The sequence below is a fragment of the Numenius arquata genome, chromosome 3 (genome assembly GCF_964106895.1).
Source record: "Numenius arquata chromosome 3, bNumArq3.hap1.1, whole genome shotgun sequence".
Lineage (NCBI taxonomy): Eukaryota > Metazoa > Chordata > Aves > Charadriiformes > Scolopacidae > Numenius > Numenius arquata.
In genome coordinates this window covers 3,056,369-3,082,773 of record NC_133578.1, presented here as the reverse complement: position 1 = coordinate 3,082,773, position 26,405 = coordinate 3,056,369, and the positions used below count along the sequence as shown (strand labels likewise).

General features: G+C 39.8%; 1 long non-coding RNA gene across 1 annotated transcript in view; it reads left to right on the top strand.

Annotated features, from left to right (window-relative positions):
* Nucleotides 1-26,405, top strand: part of LOC141462909 (uncharacterized) — a 99,230-nt gene that overhangs the window by 43,083 nt on the left and 29,742 nt on the right. Inside the window, exon 2 of the long non-coding RNA XR_012463225.1 lies at nucleotides 10,082-10,179. This is a non-coding gene — a long non-coding RNA (uncharacterized lncRNA). The remainder of the gene's footprint in view (nucleotides 1-10,081; nucleotides 10,180-26,405) is intronic.

Genomic DNA, 26,405 nt, shown 5'->3' with positions numbered 1-26,405 from the left:
GGCATAAGTTCAAATAAATTTGCAATTTAAAAAAAAAAAAAAGAAAAACAAACACAAAAAAAATTATTACATTTGAGGATTATTCTGAAATTTCTTGGAGTGATTTGCAGGTTCCGTGGGACTGATCTTTATGTACTGGGCGTATAATTGAAGAGAGACAGAAATTCCTTTCTGTTAGTAATACAATCATCTCGCAAGGTATTTTTTATTAAATTAGACCTGTGTAACTAAATTGCTCCTGATGCCTTTTGTGGATGCTCCTAAATCATCAGCTAAATAGCAGCTGATCTAAGTTTGGCACGAGGAAGAAATGAAGTTTTGGAAGATGATACTCATTGTTACTGCTAGTGATCAATCAGAATTTGATACTTGTATACGGACTTGTTTTAAAAGCATTGTAATTATGGCAGTGCTACAAATCTTATCTTAATGGAGGAGAAAAAAAAATAGTAAAAATGACCCATACTTTGAGCTTAAACATTCTGTGGCTGTTGCTTGTAGAATGAGGACCGTTTCCCTTAATTAAGATAAACAGCAGGATTCAAAAGAGCAGATTTCCAATTTTTTGTAGTAAGATTAGAAGCTAAAAGCAAAATGTGTAGTGACTCACCTGACCAACTAGCGAATTGCTTTCTTCTCTTATTTCCTGTTTAATTCATGCTTTTCGTGACTCTTCTTTGTCTTCAGAAAGACCTTTCCTGTGTTCGAGGGGTCTTTTTCAAAGCGACGCTCGGACAATGCGAGATGGTGGTATTTAGGGCACGTCCCCAGCTTTCATCTGCTTTTCCTCACCTTTCATGTTTGTTTTTTCCCATCGGCGGAGCCTGCCGTGCCTCCTCTTTGGTGTCCCCAGCAGCTGGTTGTGTATTTGTTTCGGGAGGTGCTTGGCCCTTCTGTCCTGCTCTTTTCCAGACATGAGGGCCGAGGGAAAACAAGAAGAGTAACAGATACACGTTAATTTAAAGCCTCAAAAAGTGAGTGGCAGGCTTATGTGTTTTCAGATACATGCATTAAAAACATTTTAATGTCACATAAAAAGTTTTACTAGATTTCGGTGTGATGGTGAACACGCACTGCTGATATAAAGAAATATTCCTCTGTTAAATCTTGTGGGATTTGGGGGTGCTTGTGAATTAATTTATTCTGAGGAGTTCTGTCAAAAGAGAAATCCTTTGTAGAACTACAGATGTTAAAATAAGGACAAAAAATGCTTCTCATCCTGGGAAATTTTCCACAGTTATTAGCAGTTGAATATTGAAGTCCAAATGCAGAAAAGACCCTGCTAACTATGATTCTAAGATTTCAGAGAAATGCTTTTTCTAGACTGACTTTCTGTTTCCTTATCTTAAAAATAAGATATTTACAAACTCATGGTAATATTCGTATAGTTTTGCTTATACTTTCCCCCCCTTTTCATCTGCCATGGGTGCATCTACTACACTTGGAAATCCAGCCATTCCATAGGAGTTTTCTTTTTAGGTTTAAAAGGGATTTTTGAGGCTTTAGCACTGCCCTGTTGCGAATCCCTGATCTGGTGCCTGATATTAAGGTAAGACTCTGCTGAACAGGCGACAGGGGCTCTGCCCACGTCCCTCCGTCCTTCCTCCTTTGGTACCAGTTTTCTGCAAAGCGCTGATGTTCTGCCTGTTGGTATTTGAAACGTGGTAGAAAACTTTGTGTTGAATAATTATCCTTCAGCTAAATGAATGGAAAAATACTGTTGAATGGAAACCGGCCCAAGATCAGCCAATTAATACAATTTCTCTGTTGCGTTTGATTGCCTTTTCTGTTTTTTAAAGAAGACAGAAAATAAAACAAGAGACATATCTGAAGAGAAGCATTTTTTCTTTCTTTTGCTGTGTAATCATCACAAATTCATACATTCTTAAATTTACAGCATTTTGCGCTTCTAAATGTTTCTAATTTACTTTTGGAGGAGAAGAATATTTCTTCAAACAATTGAGGCTCAACACTGCCATGTTTTTCCATTTTAAAAGGAAGTCTGTGAAGAGATGTCAGTGTTTTATCTGCTGTGTACTCTCCCCTTTTCAGTGTTTGATTCGGTGTCATGATTTCTGGTATTCACTGTTTGAAGGCACAAGAACACTAATTATTTTATAACAGCAAACGTCAGTCCGCGCTTTTCTCAAAATCAACCAAAAATAGAACTTTAATCCAACTTGTGACATCTTTGCAGGTTTTAAATGCAAGTATCGATAGGAAATAGCCATTCAGAAACGTAAAGCTTTGTATTTACAGTTCTATAATGCAGTTCCTTCAGTCTTTAGTTCTATGTTTAGAAAAATTATTACTGTGACATCAGTTCTCTACAGATTTGTTATAGACACGGGCTGCCCTGGAGCTATAAAACGCTGTGAGGGTGATAGTAACTGCCACAAAGCGGAGGTGAATATTTTTGGAACCATCTAAACAGCAGAGGAAGAACATTGCGTTAGAGCAAGATGATACTTGCACAGTTTTAAAAATATTTGTCTGTTTTCTTGCTTAAATCTGAAAATAAACAATAGGTAGTATTCCTAATCCTTTCATTCATTTTTTCCTGATTTATTTTCACATTTTCAGAAGAATTTCAACTCTCTTTGCAGTGTTGTAATCACAAAATTACAACGAAATTCAACAAAGACAAGTGTAGGGTGCTGCCCCTGGGGAGGAGTAACCCCCTGCACCAGTTGGGGGCTGACCTGCTGGAGAGCAGCTCTGAGGAAAAAGACCTGGGAATCCTGATGGACAACAGGATGACCATGAGCCAGCAATGTGCTCTTGTGGCCAAGAAGGCCAAAGGCATCCTGGGGTGCATCAGGGAGAGTGTGACCAGCAGGTCAAGGAAGGTCATCCTCCCCCTCTGCTCTGCCCTGGTGAGGCCCCATCTGGAGCACTGGGTCCAGTTCTGGGCTCCCCAGTTCAAGGACAGGGAACTGCTGGCGAGGGTACAGCAAAGGGCTGCAAAGATGATGAGGGGCCTGGAGCATCTCTCTGATGAGGAAAGGCTGAGGGACTTGGGTCTTTTTAGTCTGGAGAAGAGAAGGCTGAGGGGGGATCTGATCAACACCTATAAATACTTGAAGGGTGGGTGTCAGGAGGATGGGGCCAGTCTTTTTCCAGTGGTGCCCAGGGACAGGACAAGAGGACAATGGGCACAAACTTAAGTATGAGAAGTTCTATCTCAATATGAGGAGGAACTTCTTTGCTGTGAGGGTGGCAGAGCCCTGGAAGAGGCTGCCCAGAGAAGTGGTGGAGTCTCCTTCTCTGGAGACATTCAAACCCACCTGGACAAGTTCCTGTGGGACCTGCTGTGGGTGGACCTGCTTTGGCAGGGGGTTTGTCTAGATGATCTCCAGAGGTCCCTTCCAACCCCACATCATTCTGTGAAATTACAGTTGACAGGAACTTTGCATTTTGTTTCCGACTGCGTCACCAACACACCAGGAATTTGAGAACGTCACAAAAATCACTCTGCCACAGTTTTCTGTTAGTAAAGTAAGAACTCTGTCATCTTCACATGACTTGGGGAATGAATTGCATTTGAGAGCATAATTTTAGCTACAGGAGATGCAAAGTATTTTCTTTTGTATATGGAAATTTTTAAAAGGTCAAAACCATCTCTCTTTTTTGAGAGATTGTTCAGATTTGCTGATGAGTCATCTTCACTGGAAGGTGAGGTGTGTGCGACTGGTCATTTGGTGGCTATTTTAATTAGCCAGAATTCCAAAGAGTACTCGGGTGAAATGTGAGTAAATCTCATTACTTCGACAGCGGTTGCTTAACTCCAAAGAAAGTATATATTTAGTAAACCCCACTCGCGTCTCTGACCTAGTTTTGCTGTGGATAATAATTTTCTTAGGGCAGCACTGGGCTTACTTTTCCCCCACTTTTTCCCTGTTTTTCCAGGAATGAGGGATTCTTCCCGTCTCTTATCTGAATTTCTGGGCTACTCACAGCAAGGCAATGTGTGTTTGGTTTGTTTTTTTTTTCTCTTTAGTTTGTTTTACCCCTTTTGTAGGCTCAAGTATAGTTTTAGTTTCCTGAAGTCGTGTGATGCTCCAAGAGATGGTTTCGCGTTAGACGATCTCCATGGAGAATTTGGCTTTTGCTAATTGCAGAAGAAGAAGAAGTTACACTGTTGAGCTTTAAAAAGAGATTAGCTGCTAAAACAGTATTTATAAATAACCTAGAAAGGAAAGAAATGCAGATATGCACGTTTGGAAGAGAAATGGGATTGCTTTATAATGTAGTAGTGCCTCATTGGGGGTGGTTGTGGGTTGTTTTTTTCTTTCAGAAATACTGTTTTGGTTCTCAGGACTTTTAATAGTACTGGGATTTTGACTATATTAAAAAATAAAGTATCAGTGTAACTAATACATAGAGAAAATACATTTTTTGTTTTTTTTATATATGCTTAGAAATATGGTATTTATATGTACGCACATATGGTTTAGACTTAAATATAGCATATATATGTCTATATATGCAAGTATCTATTACAGAAAGAGTTCTCAAATGGAAGCGGCCCCACAGCGCAGGGTTTTGCCCTGAGCTCTGTCCCCAAGTCCCGCTTTGCTCCGAATAATGACAAATTTCGTTAATGACACGGGCCCAAGTGGTGCTGGAGAACACTTGAGAGCTGTGAGGACTGGCCCTCACCAACCTACTAGTAATGGAATTAGTGAGGCTTTCATACTTTTAGTTAAAATGACTTTTTTTTCCAGTTGTAATTACAAAGTTCAGTTTTATCAGTGTCAATAAAACGGTAAGTAACAGTTAAAAGCAGGATGAAATTCTTTCTTAGAACAATATTGGAGCAGAGTCATCTGTCATGCCATCTCATTAGTTCTTGCTTGTCTCTCACAAAAGCACGGGTTATTTATTTCTTGCTTAAAATTTATTAATTTAGAAAAACAGTGAGGCTGCTTTTTCTGCTCTATTGCGGAACTCGGGTGATTTTCCTCCTATTTCTTTTACGGCTTTTGCAACTTCATAGAGTCATAAAATGGTTTGAGTTGGAAGGGACCTTAAAGATCATTGAGTTCCAACCCCCCTGCCCTGGGCAGGGACACCTCCACTAGAGCAGGTTGCTCAAAGCCCCATCCAGCCTGGCCTTGAACCCCTCCAGGGATGGGTCATCCATCAATTTGAGCTGAATCATCTGGCAGATCCTAAAATCAGAGAAGAATGTAACTTTGGGAGGAATCATGGTGTGTTTGGGGCAGTGCTTCTTACTGGAGCTTCCTTCCTCTCCCACTTGACCCATCAGCTGTGATCACCGGGATGTAACGTAGGTCTCTGTCTATGGGTGTAAAAATAGAAAGCTGGAAAACAAAGATCCTCTCAGTGTTTCTCAAATCTTCTAGTCCTTTAAATCTGTCAGTAAAAAAACCATTTAGAAAAGACTTTTGGTTACCCCAGTGTAGCCATATGCAGATATTCTATTATGCACTAAAATTTCTAACGTTTTCTGTGTACATTTGTCTTAGCGTGAAATAATCTTCATATGACTCTAAATTTGGGTTTTTTCTCACAACTAAGCAAAACATACCTCCAGGAGGCAAACGACTGATGGAGATGGCAAAGCCTTTGTAGGATTTCTCGTGTAGGTTCCCTTCTCTAAAAGAAAATGCTCTGAAATTTTGCACCTGTCCAAGCTAATAGGTGGGTTTTTTAATACCCAAACATCTCTATGAAGCTCAGGTGTGTTCTTCACCCGTGTGATTTGAAGTAACACATGTAACTTCATCAAAGTTATTTTTGATTTATGCCTGTGCAGAAGTTGGCTCTTTCAAGAAGCTAATTTGCTGAAACTAAAGCAAATATTTAATTCCTGAGGTTAGAGCGGCTCTTGTTTGCATTTGTGATATTGTAATTAAAAGCAAACCCCCGGTGTGGGGCGGATGCGGACGGTTCCCACAACTCACCGAAAAATGATGTTTCACCATCAAAGCTCTGGTCCGGCCCAGAGACTCCCCTGGAGATGTCAGCTGGGACGTCAGGCTGGTCTGCGCCGTATCGTTTCCTGCGTTCGAGGTATTTCTGTAAAATGGTTCGACCATACTTGGTGCCGTTGTGGCAATAATAGCGGGGGGAAAAAAATAAATCTACCTTTTCCCAAATAATGCAAAAATAGAGCACAAGAGCTATTTAGAGTGGGAACAAATGGAAAGCTAATGGCATTAGAAAAATATATCGATGCTTTTGCATAGCTATGCAATAAAATATTTAGGTTAAAAATAAATCTGATGGTTTTAAGACTTAGTAACACCCATGAGAATAAAAAATAATGCCTAAAACCAATTTATTATTTTTCCCCGATCATTTTTGAGCATTTACTTTAAATGATTATTGTCATGCGTTCAGATGGTTTTGCTTCTTCAAAGTTGCTGTTTGGGAATAAACTGAGGAAAATATATTTGGGATTTAGAAAGTTTCATATCTCAGAAGGTATTAAATGTTGAGTTGTATCCAAAGAAATGTTTTGTCCCCAGTCCAGGAAGAAATTAAAAAAAAAAAAAAATTAAAAAAAAAATTAAAAAAAAAAATCAAAACAGCTTCTTCCATTTGAGCAGAGACATATGTTTTGTGGGTTGGCACCAGACTAGCGTGCAGAAACTTGTAGAACCAACTCCTCATACTCCAGGATATTTAGAGGAACAACATTCAAAACAAGGTGCTAGAGAATTTAAAAAAAAAAAAAAAAAAATAGAGAATATAGACTTTCTTGAAGATGGAAAATGTCTGGGTTTTGAGTCTCTTTATGACTGTCCATTTATTTCTAGTGCCGGGGAACTGTGTCTTTTTTGTGTCGATGTCAAATGACGTAGAGGAAACAGATATTGTAATTAAGATAATGTGTGATTAAAAAGAAAATGTTTTAATTTCGTTGGTAAAATCACAGTAATTGAAGATGAGATCATAGTGACTCCTTCTGGCTGTTGGGATGATGATCATAAAATTATATAAAGAAAAAAATAGCAAAACACTTGGGTGCCTTTCAGCAAAATGAACAGGTCCCAAGAGGTTTAGAAGATTCCCCTGAAATCTGTGGTTTAACACAGAAGGGACTTTTTCCCTGTGATGCGATGCTCAAACTCCTTCGAGAAGGCTTAGAGGTTTTGAGATCAAATTTAATGATACCCTTGCAGTTATTGCAGTTGTTATGTATGAGGGAAAGATGTTATTTCTGATCAGATTTAATCATCTGCAGCGGGAGCGGAGTTTAAATACCTGGATTTTGGTTGTGCGGTTCAGTGCCAACAAAAAAAAAAAAAAAAAAAAAAAAAAAAAAAGAAAATATCTATTAAAACAAAAGACAAAGCGAGAATGATTTATTTGTCAGGTGGGAAAAAACGTCTTTTCAGTGGCACTTAAAAAATCTGGGGAGATTTGGGGATGATTCAACCTAAGGGAATCGAATGCTAAGTTGGAAGGGCAGTTGAGAGAAAGCCCCAACACCGAATGACGTGTTCAAAGTTGCTTTCAGGGAAAAAAGTCACAGGCTCTGAACTACTTTGAAGAAGTAGAAGATTCTTAAAAAAAAAAAAAAAACCAACCAGTTTTTACTCCAGATCTCAACCTATCTTAAATTTTAAGGTCTCCCTGTCAGCAGGTGTGCGTTCTGGTCTGTAACCACAGATAAGTATCTTCCACGCTGAGCTTATTAAACACATCTGTTGATGGATTCCGCCTCGGCTTCCGTACCGGTTTGTGTCTCTGACTTTATTGGTTTGGCAAATAAAACAAGTGAAAGTACAGCCAGAGCCAGGCGTAGCTGACAAAAGGAGGGGATGTCACGACTGCGCAAGGTGCAGACCTCTTGAATTAAAAATTAAAGGTAATTGTTTTGGGTTTAATGTTCACGTGGCCACGTTTGGTGGTTTAGATGGGGCTGTTTAGTGACTTGGAGCAGTTTCTCAGCAGAACTTGTTGTTTGCCTGTTTGTTTTACGGACTTCTGTGCGCTTTGAGGTATTCCGTTAACCTTAAATTATTTGGAAACGCCTTTTTTCCCCATTCTTCTGCCCCTCAGCCCTCCCTTGAGCCATCTCTGAAAACGCAGTGGCAGTCTGCTGGGGCAGCGTCGCTTTCAGGTCCTACACAGCAGCTTTTTAATACTTTAATAGAGTCGTTTTGTATCTGGGATTTTTTTCCATCCCAATCCATCAAGTCTCAGTTTGGCAAACATCAAGGCACAGCGTACATCCAATTTCTTTTTCAGCTTTTTTCATTAGAAAAAGAGAGTTAGCATAATCACGGTACAGCCAATGCAATTTTATTTCCGAGACTGATCTGACAGTTATTTTTTTTCTACAGGGCTTTTAAATTTTTGGAAGTACTAGAAAGAGCAAAGAGTATCCATTTAAGCATTCCATGACTCGCTGTTTTTGCAGAAGTTGGTTTGAAAGGGGTTCGTTCTCAGGTGACGGGAAGTTGCACGGGTTTGGATTGACTTCAAAAGAAACAAATCCTGGACAATTCAGATAAAGCTGAGATTGAAATAATTTTTTTGCATTGAGGCAAACTGCAAAAACTTAGTGGTTTTGCTATTAAAGGTATTTAACTATTCCGGCTTTAAGCAGCAATAAATTGTCCACAGAGGCTGCCAAGTGATCTGGTGATGTGATCACCTTTCCATACGTTTCCTGACTGCTGGCAATCGGAGGTTTCAGGCCTGCAAATAAATAAATGAGTAAATAGATAAATCACGTTTTTTAAAAAAAAATACGTATTTGAGATTATTTAGTTGCTTGTGTTAACGCGAGTTGGATCGCTGCTGTGGTTGTGTCCTGTTGGAGGAGTCGGCAAAGGGTTTTCCTTTGCTCAGAGTTGGATTCTCCATAACCTGAGAAAGACTGAACCAAGTGGAATCGACTGAGTAGAGGGAAAAACTATTTACAAGACGAAAGCTTTTTGACTTCATTAATCTTCTAGTTAATTGCATCTGTTGCTAAATGAGGACTGAAAGATTTCCAAAGTGTTGTAGCGTGTGTTAGGTTATACGGGGACCAGCGGGGCTTGGTGTGGTTTATCCCGTGGAGTATGTACGTTAAGGGTTGCTTATCCTGACTTTGGAAGTTCCTTCATTAAGTAAATGTTCTCCAGAGCAGAGAGCATCAGGACAGTCTGAAGGGCAGGAAACACCTTTTCAATTGAGGCTGGTTGACCACTGGACCAGGTTGCCCAGAGAGGCTGTGGAGTGTCCATCCGTGGAGATGCTCAAAGTCCAACTGGGCATGGTCCTGGGCCACCAGCTTTGGGTTGCTCAGCTTGAGCACGTGGGGTGGACCAGATGTTCTCCAGAGGTTCCTGGCAACCTCAGCTACTCTGTGGAAATTTTATTGTGGTATTAATAAATAGACAAGTGGTTTCTCATTCAAAGTTGTGACCTGGTAAAAAAAAAAAATGCATCTGTTGGGTGTTTTAGGTTGATTCCAAAGGAAATAAGTACATTGGCTGGTCCATTTGATGCTGACCTTACCAATAAGCATAGTCTTTTTTTTTTTTTTTTTTTTTAATTTATCTTTCCATAGTTACAGTGCTGAAATATGAAATCAACACTAATACTGTATGGTTATACTGTTGAATAATGTGGGGTTTTTAAATAAAACCATTATTTTAGGGACTGGCATTTTTAGGGACTTTGTCTTAAAGTTACCTTTAATTTGGCTTTTCAAAGTTTAGGGAGTTGGTTTAAATTTCATAGTCTTTTAGTGCTTATAGCATAACAAACTTCAATAGTAATTTGTAATTTTATTTGTCTTTTCTAATCTTTAACTCATGGGATGATTACTGCTGTTGTTATTTTGGTATGATAACCGAATTTCCTAAGTTTGGTGTATCTAGTCTTCAGTATACTCATGCGGAGTAATTGTTCTATACCTCAAGTAGAGAAATGCCTTCCTATGAAACGGCTCCGGTGCTTGTCTATTTGTTTTTAACAGCAGCTAACAATTTAATGTGTGAAACGTGCTGTTTTACTTTATACCTTCTTAATAAAAAAAATACTTTTTTTTTTTTTAAAAAAATCCTAAATCTATTTGCAACTAACCTGGCTTTGTGGCGTTTTTCTTCAGATCCTTATTGACGATGATGGTCATTGGAGGCATAAATATTGAAGAATATATCGTTTACAGACAAGATCTTTGAAATCTGTTTCCTTCAGACAGCAAAGGTAAGTAAAACAATGTATATTATGCATTGCTATATAAGTCATAAGTTAGATAGGGGTTTTTGCCTTCAAAATTGAACAGCAGCTGGAGTTCAGGAGCCTGACTACGATTCCAAAAGTTTTAACTTTTTTTAAGTAAGTTTATTTATTCTACTACTGTGAAAAATAAGGTACATGGAAGGAGCTGGGTTTCTTTTCCTCTTTTTAGTTACAAGAATGTGAGTCCTTAGCTTGGGTTTTTTTCTGCATTTAATGTTATTCCTTATTCTTTCTTTCCTGTGAGTTTTTCGAACTCCAGCTCATTTGCAGTTTCTGTGTGTGATACTGATGAGAACCAGGAATACCTTATACATTAGAATCTGCAGAGTAGTGGGGCAGGGGGGGATTACTACTCAAAAAGACAAAAGTTGTGTGGAAAAGAAGTAGCCAGGAACAATCAAAGTGAAATAGTAGTCAATCTCTTGACGGTTTGTACAGAAGTTTAGGAATGTGACTTCTTTTTAATTAAATATTACAATCACAAATCTGATGTGCGCTCTGCTTGGGGCTTTTTAGTTTGAATGCGTGGACTTTTGATCAAAATAAACGTTAGATATTCAGGAGAGTTTTGCTTGGGTATTATTTTTTCTATTTTGAAGCTAGCTATATAAAGCACTCTAGGTAATATGGGAAGAGGGGTTTTTTTCTGTTATGGAAACAGAGCTAATTTTCGCACTCATTATCTGCTGTTAATTTAATGTGTGGCAATATCTGAAATTTAGTGATGATTATATGGCAGTAGATTTTTGGTTAGCTGTACGGCTCGTCTACGAGCAAAGCAATTAAGACATAATTTCAGAATATAATTGAACTCCTAATGGGGCACTTTAATTCACCAGAAATTTACATATTTGCTTTTCTTTGTTTTAGTAGACAGGTCCAAAACAAGGGTACGGCTTCATTTTTGAACTTCTGAATACAGCGACTTCCTCTGAGACTTTTCAAAACGCAGCGTGTAAGACGCTGTTGAATAAGGGGATGGATAAGTTCATGAATGAGCTACTTAGTTCTCAAATCTCAACGTTGAATAGCTCTCATTAGCTGTTTATTTGAAGAATAAAACTCACAGTGGTGTTAGGATGCTGTGGCCCTGTTGAAACTCTTTTTCACACCATGTGTTGCAACACCTATGAAACCCCCTTTTGACTTTTTTGAGGCTTTTTTCACCCCAAGGGCACTAAAATGTTACGTTACCGGTGTATCTCGCCAGATGCAGTGGACGCTGCCAGGTGTGGCTAGGTTAACGCAGCCCTGGTTCCATCGGGTTCTGCATCGTTCTGGGTTTTCTCAGCTCCCAGATGATGCTGGAAGAGAACAGCAGGTGGGAAAGAGTTAAAAAATAACTGACTTAACATGAGCTAAAATAAGGAAACAAAGAGGAGATGTTTGTTAGAGGGAAGCGCAAATTAAGAAAGAAATGAAGGCAGTTCTCTTTTCTTTTTCCTTATGTTTTTTTTTTTTTTTTGACCCCCAGAACGGAAGACCTTTTTCATTTAAAAGATAAACACTACTGAGCTGAGAGAGGTTATTTATACCTCTGCCATGTTGAGGTTGAATTTTGGGGGTTGTTTTGTCGGTACCACTTCCTTCAAAGGATAGACCTTTGCATATGTTTTCATTTGTTCTGAAATGGGGACCTACAACTTTTGGTAAAGGAAAACCAAGGGTTTGGAGGGAATAAGTATCAAAGTTTGCATTTGGATTAAGAGGAAACGTTTTTTCTATGTGAAAAACTGGGACAGGGAAAGTATTTCTTTGTCAGGTAAATGTTCTACTGGCTATTTCCTCAAAGTTTTAATACGTACATGTGGATAAACCTCTTGAATGCTTCTACAAAATCCAAAAAAAACCCATTTAGCTCATTCTCAGCATCTTAGCTTTTATTTTGCGCTCCTTTTGTCTACTGATACTAAAACACTCGCAGCCGTATAGGTATGTGCAGCCACTGTTTCTATTCCATTTGATCTATTTTTAAATGCAAGGGCTTTTTGTATTTAATACGCATTACTGTGCTTGCAGTCTAATACTTCAAAACCTTAGTGACCTTGGTTCACCCCCTTCTACCTTGTACATTATCGTGCAGTCTTTAATTATATGATAACATGCTATTTTTCTCCATAGAAGGAAATCCTTGCGTTAAATAGGTGGCATTTAATCAGCATGCAGCTATCTAGTATTTTTAATTGTTCAAAGTGTGGTTCCAGATCTTTTGTACTATATAATTTTCAAACCTTGCTCTACAGGTAGAATTAAGAATTTGCCTTTAAGCTTTACTATACCTTTTAGCAACAGGTTTTCTCTACGACTTTCTGGCAAAACCCAATCTCTGAATCCCAGGTTATTTTGCAGAGGCATTTTCCCTTGGCAGCTCTTTTGATGGGCTGTTGGGGTTTCTAGACTTTCTACAGCAGTTGCAGAACTGGGGTACTCACTCCATGAAGATTCCTTCACGCCAGAAAAGCGAGAGCTGGAATTGAAAGGGCTTCTTTTATTGAAGTCATGGTTTCATTCTTCTTGGTTCAGCCTGGAGAAAAGGAGGCTGAGGGGAGACCTTCTTGGTCTCTACAACTCCATGAAAGGAGGGTGCAGAGAGGTGAGGTCGGTCTCTTCTCCCAAATAAGGGTGATAAGACAAGAGGAAACAGCCTCAAGTTGTGCCGGGGGAGGTTTAGGATGGATATTGGGAAAAATTTCTTCACCAAAAGGGTTGTCAAGTCTTGGAAAAGGCTGCCCAGGGCAGTGGTGGGGTCACCATCCCTGGAGGTATTTAAAAGCCAGGCAGTCATGGTGCTGAGGGACATGGGTTAGTGGTGGATTTGTCAGCGTTGGGTTGATGGTTGGACTCAATGATCTAAGAGGTCCCTTCCAGCCTAGACAGTTCTGTGATTCAGTTTCACATTCAGCCATTCTTACTTGTATTCTGGTTCCTCGTATGTCTCGTATCCTGCACGTCTATTTTCATTCTCCCTCATCCAAGTAATTCCTAATATCAGCCGATTTCTATTCCAAATTCATTATCTATTCTCACACAGTGCCACTTTTCCTTCATTTCACTCACTTTCCAGAATCACAGTTGTATTCTGGCACCCCTTTTTCTCCGGGTTAGTCTGCACAGACGGGGATTGAAGGTTGCACATCTTTCTCCCCAGGCTTTTGACTCGGTCGATGCAAGTCAACTCCAGTGCAACACCCTTGGAGCTCCCTTGGTGGGACCGTGAAGAGCTCCAGAGGAGCTGAATCTTCCTCTGTGCTGCTCTAGGGAGGTTACACACAGCCCTAATGCTTTAAATTGTGTATTAGAAAATCTGAGTTTGGAATTTGGGAGTATTTTTAATGTGCATATAGCAGTTTTAGCGTGAACACCGTGGATTTTCTTCATCCCTAAACTGAGGTGGCACTTACTGATTTGTACTATTTGTTTCAGATGTGAAAGAAGCCACAATGATACATTACAACTCCTCATAATATGTTTTTTCTTGTTGATCCCATAGAAGGGTGCAAAAACGTATCGCGTTAATGAAATAGAAAAACGGTTATGAACACTTAAGAAGGACAAGTGAGGTTTGCATCTGCTTCTTGTGTTTTATCTTCTTAAACAGTACATGGAAAATTCTAGTAGCTGGATAGAATTGTATACTGGGCGACAAAATGATAGACGTGTTTAGTCCCCCGTGCCACCTCCAGCTGCAAGCCGGGGAGTCTTGGAGAACTTTCTGAACGGTGTAATTCTAGGACTCATGAGATATCGCTGCAAACAAATCAGGCCTCTCACCATCCAAACTTTGGAATTTATAAGGCTGTTTAATTACGCTGAAGTATACAACGTAGGACTTGGCGCTGCGTACAGAGTGCTTCTCTAAATAGTTTCCCTCAGAACTGTGTCATTACTAATGTTTTGATCGTAGTTATTCTAAGGCAGAGAAGCACCAGCGTCGCGTAGCATCAGTTTTCCCCCCTCAAGCCGCCTGCAGTCCGGATTGACAGGCAATTTTTTCCTGAATTGTCATTAAAACCAAGGAAACCAATTGTCTTTTCTGAAGCTCTAATGCTTTTCTGAGAACAGTCAATTTTCTGTCTCTCTCTCACATCTTTTAATATGAAAGGGTTGGGTTTTTGTGAAATCCCAAGTTACTTTCTCTAATGCAAGATATAAACTAATTCTACCTTCGTAAATTTAATAAAGGGAAACCTGCTTAATTCGCAAGTTACTTCTATAGAAATTATTTAAAGAATTTTGGGTAGGGAAAAAAAAAAAAAAAGGATGTTCCTATAACGTTGTTCTACCATTTCACTATTTTTAGGTACATTTTAGAGTACGTTTTAAATATAGTAGATTTGATAGGACATTCTCTGCCTGAGCAGAAAATTTTGTAGTATCTACTATAAACTGAATTATTCTTTTCTGCCTCAGTGGAAAATTTTGTGCCTCTTCTGCCAAGTTTTTCACATTTCACCAGAGCAAGAAGTTGGTTTTCAATGGTCTCTGTTTCTTTTCCAGCTGGTCCTTCTGATACGATTTTCAAGTAAAATATGGGCTGATGTTTTGAACGATGCAGATATTGTAAATAAATATTGCAAACAACAAGGGCTTTCCATTTTGAGAAACTGGGACACAGGGCACCCTGAAGAAAAAGTAAATATTCCCAACACGTTTTTATTGTTATCAAATTAACCAAGCTCCGTAGTTTAATTGTAATTTCAAAGTTAAATAAATAACACAAAAATTTCTGATACTCCAGCACATCTCTCTTTAAAATTAAAAACATCATAGAGCACAACTGTTAAAATTAACCTTTTTAAATATCTAATTTTTCTTAGCAAAGCTAGGCATCCACACACGGAGCTTCTGAATTAGCTGTCTGAGGCTTCATACAGTCACAGCAACCTGGATGTCTCCAGAAGGTTTGGGTTTGTGGTTTGGTTTTTTTTATTTCAGTTTGTGATGTTAGAAAGTTTTAGAAAGTTAGAAAGTTTTACAAATATCCATCCTTACATTTTCCTGTAATACATCAAGAAATTTCTGTAAAGTAAAAGCTACATCATCTTCATTTTTCTTTAAAGATCTATGGGTTTAAAATAACAGATAATAGGACTACTGTCATTTTTTGTTAATTACATAAAATTTTTAAAGAAAGAATGTAGTTAGAATGTAGTATCTACGCTAACCTGAATTATTCTTTTCTGTTATAAGACCAAACCAAATTCAGATCTTTGATTCTTTCTGAAAGGAAGCTCTAGGGTAGCAAATTCAAAATTTAGCTGTTAATGAAAACCTGGGAAAACATTGTTTTTCTTTACATGAAGATGGCCTGAATGGTTGTGGAGGTGGGTTTTTTTTCCATTTTGCTATTTAATTTTGATTTATTTTCCCCTTGATTTGATTTTCCTTTATTTCCTACAATGGGAAATAAGAGCTTTGGAGTTGAACTAACTAATTCCTGCTTTTGTTGGTTTAACTTTAAACAAGGCATGGTCATTTTTCAGATTCTTAACTGGCCTCTGTCAGCGTATCCCTACCCCGTTAGTCTCTGCCCGTCCAGCTCAGTCAATCTCAAACATCTCTCTCTCTTCTCTTAGAAGGATCCCAGTTCAGTGAAACGCTTTTAAATTAAAACCAGTGGTGCTTTTAAATTCAAGCTCACCCAGAGTTTCTGAAGAAAAGAGCCGCTCTTCTTCTGCAAACCTGAGCTCATACTCCAGAGCTGTCAGTCAAAATAGAGTCTTTATTTTTTACCACGTTCCTGAAAAATATTAATGAGAGGTAAAGTTTTCACCAAGATTGCCACAATTGGCTTTAACTTGGTGTCCCAAATTAAGACTACATCGCTTCAAAGGATTCATTAAATTTCTTTTGGCTTTTATCCTCAGTGTATGAAAGTTTATAGGTACCATTCTGAGAGCGGGGCCAAAAATACTTGAGCTTAGGAAAAGGATGGGTGAACTAATCCATTTGAAAGGTATCACGAAAAGTTAAAATATCTCATCTTTTTTGATGAGCTCCATCCATCTGTTGAGTCCTTAATACGGGAACTAAAACTATTTAGGACATAGATCCCAGCATGAATTTTCCAAAGGAACTGTAATGTCTTTGAGATGCTTGTTGTTTAGATGTTAGAAAACAAAATGCTATTATTTTTATACTATTGATACATAAGTAGAAATGTTCATTGCTGTATCTTGTGTATAATTTGATAATAGTTTATGAGAAGAATTCTCCTATATAGTTTCATATAGCTTATGACAGAATTCTCACCTAATTGCTGTCCTGAGGAAGGGAGCAGGAAATGGAGAAGGAAACTTGTCCAGAGTTTATTTTATATTTATATTATGTGTATTATAATGTATATAATTTAACCTCACCTAAATAATTCTAACACAGCGTTTTTGCTTATGCTACTAATTCTCGTTGGGAAGTTTTATACATTTTCTAGGGTAGACATCTATATTGGTTCAGGTTCTTTTTTTTCCTTTAATTTTCTTTTTATCTCATGCATAGTCTAAGTAGTTGAGTGACAGCAAGTGACATTTTGAGCTGATAGATTCTGTAGGCAAATGAACAGTTGACAGTTGGCATAATGGCAGCCTGGAACAGTCTGACATGTAGGTGTTCTGACTGGAGGTTACTCTTTGTGTTGAATGAAGTTCTCATGTAGTGGCTTTCAGTTTATATTGTATTCTCATAGTACAGAATTAAATATATACCCATGACACATATGCTTCAGATGGTTATTTTACACGGTTTTATCTCTTGAAGAAGAACTAGAATTACATAGTCTGAAAGGAAATTCAACAGATAGATAGTGGCATCAGTCAAAGTCCTTGGCTTTCGAGTTCTGTAGATGTGAAAGAGTGAGATGTCTTCCCAAGTGGATAAATACACTGTATGTTCCCGTACAACATCTCTGTCATTAGGTAAGAACAACACAGAATAAATACCTTGATTTTTTTCGAAAATAGAAGGGAGCGCTTGGTCATTAGTTGAGTGCCAACTTTTGCCCTCTCTATGGACATATAAACCCCAAATACTCATATTCAAGCAATCTTGGTAAAGTTATCGAGTACCTTGTGTGTGGTATGAAAATTCCCAGCTGGAGAAAGTAAGAAAACTTTACCTGATTAAGGTTTAATGACAGGATTTCTGTTGACTTGCAGAAGATTGGGTAACTGCTGCTAGCTGAAAAACATGATGAATTCAACGTTAACTTAGATGATCCTACTATCTTATTTTGTCTGTATGGAAGATTGATCAGTAGATCATTTTAGTCAAATATAATTCTAATTTATAATACCATTTAAAGTGTAAAAATCTTACTTAACTGTCTTCAGCTGTTATATCAACAGAAATTTACACACGTGCCTTGATCAAGTTAATACTTATTTTTGGTTGGTTTTAATAAGTTGGTTTTAATCTTTGAAAAACAATTATTTGGAACCGGTGATGCTAGAGAAAAGCACTGTTGTTCCTGCAAAGGGGCATTTTTATTCACATTGCTAATTCATTCGTGTTGTGAAACCGCAAAACATGTATCGTCCAATGTAGCAAGTTGGCAAATGGCTGATTGAGATGATACTACTTTAAAAATGCCACATTACCAATATCTAGCTGATTTCGCCATCTGTCATGTATAATACTAAGAATGTGGATAGCCCTGATACCTTATCTGCATACCTGAAATCCTGTAAAAACCAGTTGGTTACAGCATCAAAGACTGAGAAGAGGAAAACCTGAGCCAAAGACCTTACTCAGCGTCACGGTATAAAATTGGGTGGTTACTACCAAAGGTACTTCCATAATTCAGTTGGTTTTGCCTGTTTGCCTTATACTTAAAAGACTTCATTCTAATATCTTTCCAGTGGAAATTACTATGAAGAAGTAGTACATAAGTAAAAAGGGTGATTTTCATTATTTTTCTTAAGTTGGATTTTGTTGATGATGTTAAATTTGAAATAGAATCACAGAATCATAGAATGGTTAGAGTTGGAAGGGACCTTAAAGATCATCGTGTTCCGACCCCCCTGCCATGGGCAGGGACACCTCCCACCAGACCAGGTTGCTCAAAGCCCCATCCAGCCTGGCCTTGAACACTTCCAGGGATGGGGCAGCCACAACTTCCCTGGGCAACCTGTTCCAGTGCTTCACCACCCTCACAGGAAAGAATTTCCTCCTAATATCTAATCTAAATCTCCCCTCTTCCCATTTAAAACCATTACCCCTTGTCCTGTGACTACATCTCCTGACAGAGAGTCCCTCTCCGGCTCTCCTGTAGGCTCCCTTCAGATATTGGAAGGCTGCTATGAGGTTTCCCCGGAGCCTTCTCTTCTCCAGGCTGAACAACCCCAGCTCTCTCAGCCTGTCTTCATAGGGGAGGTGCTCCTTCCCTCTGATCATTTTTGTGGCCCTCTGCTGGACCCGTTCCAACAGGTCCATGTCCCTCCTGTGTTGAGGACTCCAAAGCTCTAAAAATAAGTACGCAATTTCAACTGACAAGAGAAATTCACCTTTTCTCTACCTGTTTAAGATGGTGGGAACACCATCCTAAACACACCTATTCTTTTATACTCCCTTTTCTTTAAAAAAGAAGATTCTTGTGTTTACAACATGAGCAGAATATTGACGTTTTGTTTTGATGGCTCAAAAGATTTTGTGAAATGGTGGCTTTTTTGCCCCGCTAGGACATAAGAAAGGTCTTTCTGGGTTCTTGTGAACAAAATGGGTCCCTGCTTTGGGATGATACACTGGTACATTTTCCCAAAAAGCTTGTCATTCCCAGTTTAACTGAAGGAAAATAAGTTAAATGTCCCCATGACAAGTCACTGGTTTGACACAGATGTTTCCAAATGAGGTTCAGTGCCCTCAGATTAGATTATCAGGATTGTCCCATCTAACCATATAAAATTACGCATTCTTTGTGAATAGTTTTGATTTGGGCTACAGGAATGCAAAGCTAAAATTCCATCTGAGCCAGTAAAAGATGGTTTATAATTACAAACGAATCAGCCTGGCTGCAGCTGTAGGGAGTGGGGAGGGAAGAGGCTGATGGGACTGAAAGGGCAAGGTCCGGGGACCTGGACCACACGCAGCATTGGATGATGCTCGTTTGGGATGCAGGGTGAAGAGGGATGAGCTGCGTATCCCATAGCTGCCGCCTCGTTCCCCAGCAAAGCAGACTCTACAAATGCATCCCTAATGTACAAAGTTATATTTAAGTCCTTTTGCAAAGCAATAAAGTACAGCTGATCAATGATAAAGTGCTTTCAAATTAGAAATACATGTTGTAAAAGCATATCTTTGAGTGAAGATGGGAGTAGTGCCTTCAGTTGGACATGGATTCTTCGGTTGTGTCTTCCATCTATAGATCTATTCTGCTTATTTTACTTTCCTGGACGAGACAGGTCTTTTTTTTTTTTTTTTTTTTCCGGGTTTGTAAGGGAATTAAAACCCCAAAGGCCAGAAGAGCCCACAGTGACTGATTTCACAGTGACTTCTCTTTCTCAGACTATCACTTTTCGCAGAACCTGGGTTAAAGCTTGCCTATTCGAAAGCTCCCCGATCTTCTTTCAAAGCCTGGAAGTGATAGTGAGCTCACCGTTTCGCCTAGAAAACATTTCCCTATTTAATTGCCTGTAATAGTAAGAAATAGCTCTTTATATAAAGTTAATACTGCTCTACCTTTCGTCTGGAAGGACTTAAAGATTTTTCTCTTTGCTTATACCTTCTAAATTTCTCATAGTTGTCTTGTTGCTCGTAGTTGGTGGAGTATTATATACTTTCTCCATCTCCCTGTACATGTGCTTTAGCATTTTCTTGCGCTGTTTGCAAAGAACAAAAACGATGCCAAATGGGAAAAGTTTGTGAAAGCCATTTCTGTGAAAATAATCCACCAAACAGTGCTAAGAAACACAGCCTTCGCATACTTTCGCTGTGGCTCTCTGGCATAAAATTGATGCATTGCATACTAAGTTTGCAGCTCTGCTGCTGACATGCCTTATTGCTTTATCCCCCAAATTGCTGATAGAAACAACGTGGGAGATGTTAAATAAAATTTAGAGATTATTTTATTTTTTTTGCCCACTACGGAGCTCTTCTGGAGGAGCAGCTAAAGCTGTAAGTGACTTTTGGGTTCGGGTCAGGGGGATTACATTTTTGACTGGAAGGAAAGAAGGGTCTGACATTCTCCCCCCTGATAATTCTGAAATCCAGAACTAAGTATATAAGAAGTAAAACCAGTTTAGCCTCTGGGCCTGGGAACTGGGCCGGAGGCGGGGGGAGGCAAAGAGAGCTTGCAGAGGACCATAGGTTCTTTCTTAGGTGTTACAGTAGCAGAGCTGTGTTCCTTAGAGTATGTTTTAGCCTAGATTCAAGACCATATAATATTTACTATAATGGGATGTATTCACTGAAAGGGAGAAAAAAAACCCAACATAGAAAATGCTTCTGGAGTGACACAACAGTAAATTATTTGTTTGGGTAGAAATAGAAATTTATAAAACGAATCGAGGATTGAACTATGTGTTTTAGCATTGAAATACATGTGGTTGCTTGGTGATGATAAAAAGGTGATTTTTAAAGCAGATTTGAGGATGCAGTCAGTGTTCGTACGCAATTACTGAAGTCTCAGTTAGGTCCTGCTGCCGTGGAAATTGATGGTGGAACTGAAAAAGCATTTCAGTTCTCTTCACAAAGTACCGAGCTACAGTGACTGAGGTGTGTTTCCTTGCTACGTTTTGGATAGACATTTGGGATACCTGGCCCTTCTTCTGGATTTGACACACATAGGTATTTTTGCAGCATGTTTTGTTATACGGGCTCTAGACCACAGATTCCATTTCAGTTAAATTTTTCTTGTCTGCCCTTGAACTCATCTAGTATTTGGTCCCATCTAAAAATCATTCATTGGCAACATGAAAGAATGCTGAAGCCATCTCTGTCATTCATTTCCGTGATTCTTCTGCTCTAGTAAAAGGTAAGAGAAAGAAACATCTCCAGTACTCCTCCAAAAATCTATGAGGTTCTCTTGTGAAGATTTCCTAGAGAAAATAAACATGGGTTATTTTTTTAGTAGATTTTTCCATAACTTCTGCAACTTGGTGATTTCAGCTCGATAAGTTACTAGATTTATGGTTTGGCCAACAAATGTAAATGGTGGGGTAACCTCGGACGCGTCCGGATTTGTCCATATTTGTGTTGTGTGCATTTATGATATACTCCTCAAAGTTCCCTTCTCTGTGCCTGCTGAAGGAGAGCTCTCCAGAAATCGCTGTCTGACCATGCAGTTGCCCACATGAGATCTTTAAAGACCGCACAGATGGTCCTTTGCCCTGTAGGTACTTAAAATGCACATTTTCAGGTGGGTTCCACTTGCTTGTCCTTTTCCGCTGTAGCTCCAGGCTTGAGAGTAAACCAAACTACAGAAGTATTCCTGAAAGCTCAAAGCTGAGTTAATACCTTCAAGACTTGGAAGCCAAAGAGGACAATAAAAACACAAACCTAATTTATGCTTCTAAAAAAAATATGCTAAAATAGCTAGAAACATGCTACATCTACAAGGCCGTCTTTGAACATTAGAAGAACTTACATTTTATTCAAGTTTCTCTCACCTCATCATCAAATAGATGATCTTGTGTGGTTTTAAATGCAAATGCTGGTGATCTCTAGAGCTTTTTACTTTTGGCATTTCATAACTACTTTATAAAGAACGGTAGGGCTAGTTGTCTATCTAATTAGGATGATTTAATATTTTAACACTCAGCTTTCGATAGATTTTTTTTTTTTTTTTTTTTTTTTTTCACATCCGATGTATTTTGGATGTATTTTGACAGGAATACAAAATGTAAGGCCTTTGGCCAGTCCTTTTCAGGAATGAGACTGTCTCTTCATCTGTTGTTGTTTCGGTGGTTGGTGGATACATGTCCAAAAATGGCTCCAGAGATTTGGGATGTGCGAGAAGAGCTTTCCTGCGTGTCTGTTAATTTAATCTGTTAATTTACTCTGGTCTATAGTGGTACCAAAAAAAACCCCCAACTTCCTGATGGCTTCCCAGAAGAAGGTTTCCATTCTGTGTGAAGTAGAGGTGCCCCAACAGTTATCCATAGGTATCCATAGGTCATGCCTGGGATGATTAGAGGCAGGAGGAAGCGTCACACCTGGGCTACGGGACTCGGAGTGGTACCTGCCCAGCAGTAACGGCACACGGTGAGTTCTATCTCGTATATGGGATGCTAAAACAAGGTAATTACCCAAGACTAAGGCAGAATTAACAGACTTTCAGCTCTTTTGGGGCGGTTTGAAGAATTATTTCCTGTGCTAAGGGAGGTGGGGCTGGCAGCACGGAGAGCGGGAGGAGATGGAACTAGCCCTTGCCAAGGGGCGTAGAGAAATCTGATATATTACAGAAGCACTTACAAAATATGAGAAGAAGAATATTCAAATATGAGAAGAAACTTCTTTCCGGTGAGGGTGCCAGAGCCCTGGAACAGGCTGCCCAGGGAGGGTGTGGAGTCCCCGTCTCTGGAGATTTTCAAGACCCGCCTGGATGCAGCCCTGAGTAACATGCTCTGACATGCTCTGGGCAACCCTGCTTCGGCAGGGGAGTTGGACTGGATGATCTTTATGGTCCCTTCCAACTCTAAAAAATTCAGTGAAATTCAGTGAAAATATTTTACCTTAGCATCATCGTGTGCTGTCAGTTCGGGTTGCTTCCCTAATTTCATCCTGCTTTCTCATTTTGTAAACTTATTTATGCTTAACGTGTTTCTGTTGAAATAAAATTAACGTTGCAGAAAGCTACCTGGGAACTGATAGCACGCACCTGAACAGCAGTATCACTTTTTGTGCAAAAAATGGAAGAATATGTTTAGCATTGCTGTTAAACCAAAAGGTACCAAAAATAAATTGGATGCTTGTTCCTTTTTTCGTCCCTTCTGAAAAACAAAAACTACACCCAGAGTAATGTTGTATCCCTGGGATTTTATTAAATCGAAAAATATAATAACTACTTAATAAAACACAAAAAAAAAAGGAAATTCAGAGAATTGTGTGAGTTGATAATTAGAAAACAAACAAACAAAAAAAAAAGAGCCCCCTGCTAAACAGCGTTGAGCGTGTGAGGTTGTGCAGACACATGAAGAGCAAGGACTGTCCTCGATGCAGTCCCCTGGCTTTCTGTGTCCTCGGAGGTGCGTGGAACTGCCAGGAAATACTGTCCATCCGCAGGGAGAGCAGGGAAGGAGGGATGTCTTTAGGGGACAGGAGAGGGGGGTAGGTCTTTGTATCCCATGTTCACAACTCGATCTCAACACCAGGATTTGTCTGCAGAGATGATCATGGGTGCAGCAGGCGTCTGTGGTTTAACAGGACAAAATGCTTGTCCCTCTTATATCCAAAATACGTGCTTTGTGCAGTACTCACGGTTCTCTCATAGGTTCACATGCTTCTTTTTGTTTGGTTTTTTTCTTGTCATTTTCTTTGTCACTTTGGCTGGGTTTTTGCTCGGGTGGGGGAGCAGATCATTTGGTCTCAACCATAAGTTTGATCAGTACCTCACAGAATCATAGAATCATTGACGTAGGAAAAGACCTTTAAGATCATGAAGTCCAAACATAAACCTAATGTTGCCAAGTCCACCACTAAGCTATGTCCCTAAGTGCCATGTCTGCATATCTTTTAAATACCTCTAGGGTTGTCTTTACAGGACAAGAGGTAACAGGCACAACTTGAACATAAGAAGTTCCATCTAAACATGAGGAGGAACTTCTTCACTTTGAGGGTGACAGAGCCCTGGAAGAGGCTGCCCAGAGAGGTGGTGGAGTCTCCTTCTCTGGAGACATTCAAACTCCACCTGGACACGTTCCTGTGGGGACCTGCTCTGGCAGGGGGTTGGACTAGATGATCTCCAGAGGTCCCTTCCAACCTCTATCATTCTGTGATGGTGACTCTGCTTCTTGAAGTGCTTCAGCTTCACTCCAGGGTGCCAGTGCCTGCAAAGGCTCTGACCTGAGCAGTGGGCTGAGAGCTCTGAGCTGCCAGACTGGGGGTCCTGCAGAACTAAAAGAGGTTTTGAAATGTTGTGTATTTTCCAGTACAGGAGGCAGATAGACAACTGTCCATCCAGCCATTAGAAAGAGTTATTGTGCTTTGCCATGGAGATATCCTGGGAGACCTCATAGCAGCCTTCCAATATCTGAAGGGAGCTACAGGACAGCCGGAGAGGGACTCTTTGTCGGGAAATGTAGTGACAGGACAAGGGGTAATGGTTTTAAATGGGAAGAGGGGAGATTTAGATTAGATATTAGGAAATTCTTTCCTGTGAGGGTGGTGAGACACTGGAACAGGTTGCCCAGAGAAGCTGTGGCTGCCCCATCCCTGGAAGTGTTTAAGGCCAGGCTGGATGGGGCTTTGAGCAACCTGGTCTGGTGGGAGGTGTCCCTGCCCATGGCAGGGGGGTTGGAACTCGATGGTCTTTAAGGTCCCTTCCAACTCTAACCATTTTATGATTCTGTGATCTGGCTGTATGGGATAGAGAGGAGAGGAGACACACCGCCTCTGGGAAATCCTGTTACACTTTGCAGTGATTTGAGAGAGAGAAAGGCACTTTAGTCTATAGTGGAAAGAGAAAATGAGCCTTGCTCTAGGGTGCTGGACACCAAATGGTTAACAGTACGAGAAATCTTTAGGGCTCTCTTGTGAATCTTACTCAGTTAAAGGGAACAGAGCAATTTTAAATCAGCTGTCCCAGGAAATCAACACTGGTTTTTAATGTGTGCAAACTGGAAAACAATCTATGCCAGAACTTCTTGTGCTAATGCCAGCTACAAAGAAGAAAGAAAGGAAAAAAAAAATCAAATTGATAAGGCTTCAGAGTTGATAATTGTGCTTAAGTGCTATGCCCGTAAATCACTGCAGAACATTTCTACTGATAGAAGAGTCGCTGTATGTAAATGTCCGTATAGTACCTTTGTAGTAGTACAAAATACCTGAAATCCCAAATTCCTTGCTGAGCTTGTGGTGTGGCAGTTGCTAAAATACAACCTGATGCGATGTATTGCCATTTGGCTTAACCTGAGATGATTCCATGAATGTCAAATAACATAATGCTGAGGATATTCAAAATTCATGCAAAACATGATGTCAGCGTGGGTGACCTAAACTCCGAAGTAGCATAATGTGTTAAATTATCTTGCTAGGGTTCCAAAAAGCTTCAGGGATTAAGTTTTTTAAAAAGTGTTACTCTCTAACAGTGGGAAATAAAAAACAAATTTTAAAATTCTACCTCTTCGGCTTTTTGGTTTACTTCTCAAAACTCTCGTATCTCAAACTGTATAATGTGACAGTCCCTGCCCGTGTCTCTAGTCATTCCAGGCAGAGAAAACCTTTGCATCTCTATCAAACATATTGGCAAAATTTATACAGAGATGCTAAATAGTCTGCAATGGGTAAAGTTCGGGATGCTCCCCAGTTCAAGGACAGGGAACTGCTGGAGAGGCTACAGCAAGGGGCTGCAAAGATGATGAGGGGCCTGGAGCATCTCTCTGATGAGGAAAGGCTGAGGGACTTGGGTCTTTTTAGTCTGGAGAAGAGAAGGCTGAGGGGGGATCTGATCAACGCCTGTAAATACTTAAAGGGTGAGTGTCAGAGGAGGATGGGGCCAGTCTTTTTTCAGTGGTGCCCAGTGACAGGACAAGAGGACAATGGGCACAAACTTAAGTATGAGAAGTTCTATCTTAATATGAGGAGGAACTTCTTTGCTGTGAGGGTGGCAGAGCCCTGGAAGAGGCTGCCCAGAGAGGTGGTGGAGTCTCCTTCTCTGGAGACATTCCAAACCCCCCCCGGACACGTTCCTGTGCAACCTGCTCTGGGTGGACCAGTGCAGGGTGCTCTGGGAGGGGGTTGGAGTAGATGATCTCCAGAGGTCCCTTCCAACCCCATATCACTCTGTGATTCTATGACTGGGGGTTCAGTGAGTTTAGAAAAGCAATGTGAAATCTGACTGCTCTGAAAGAGTCGTGCTCTTTAATTCCTGTACAGAGATTTCGTGGTTTCATCTCTGTGACCTGTGCTGCCCCGGCTCCCACTCAGCGTTCCATCGCAACACGGAGTTTGCTGTGGGGTCTGTAATTAGACTAAGACAAAGAATAAAAGTGATAAAGCAGAAAGGAGAGTTTACTCTGCGCTGTCAAATTAACTCTTCTGCA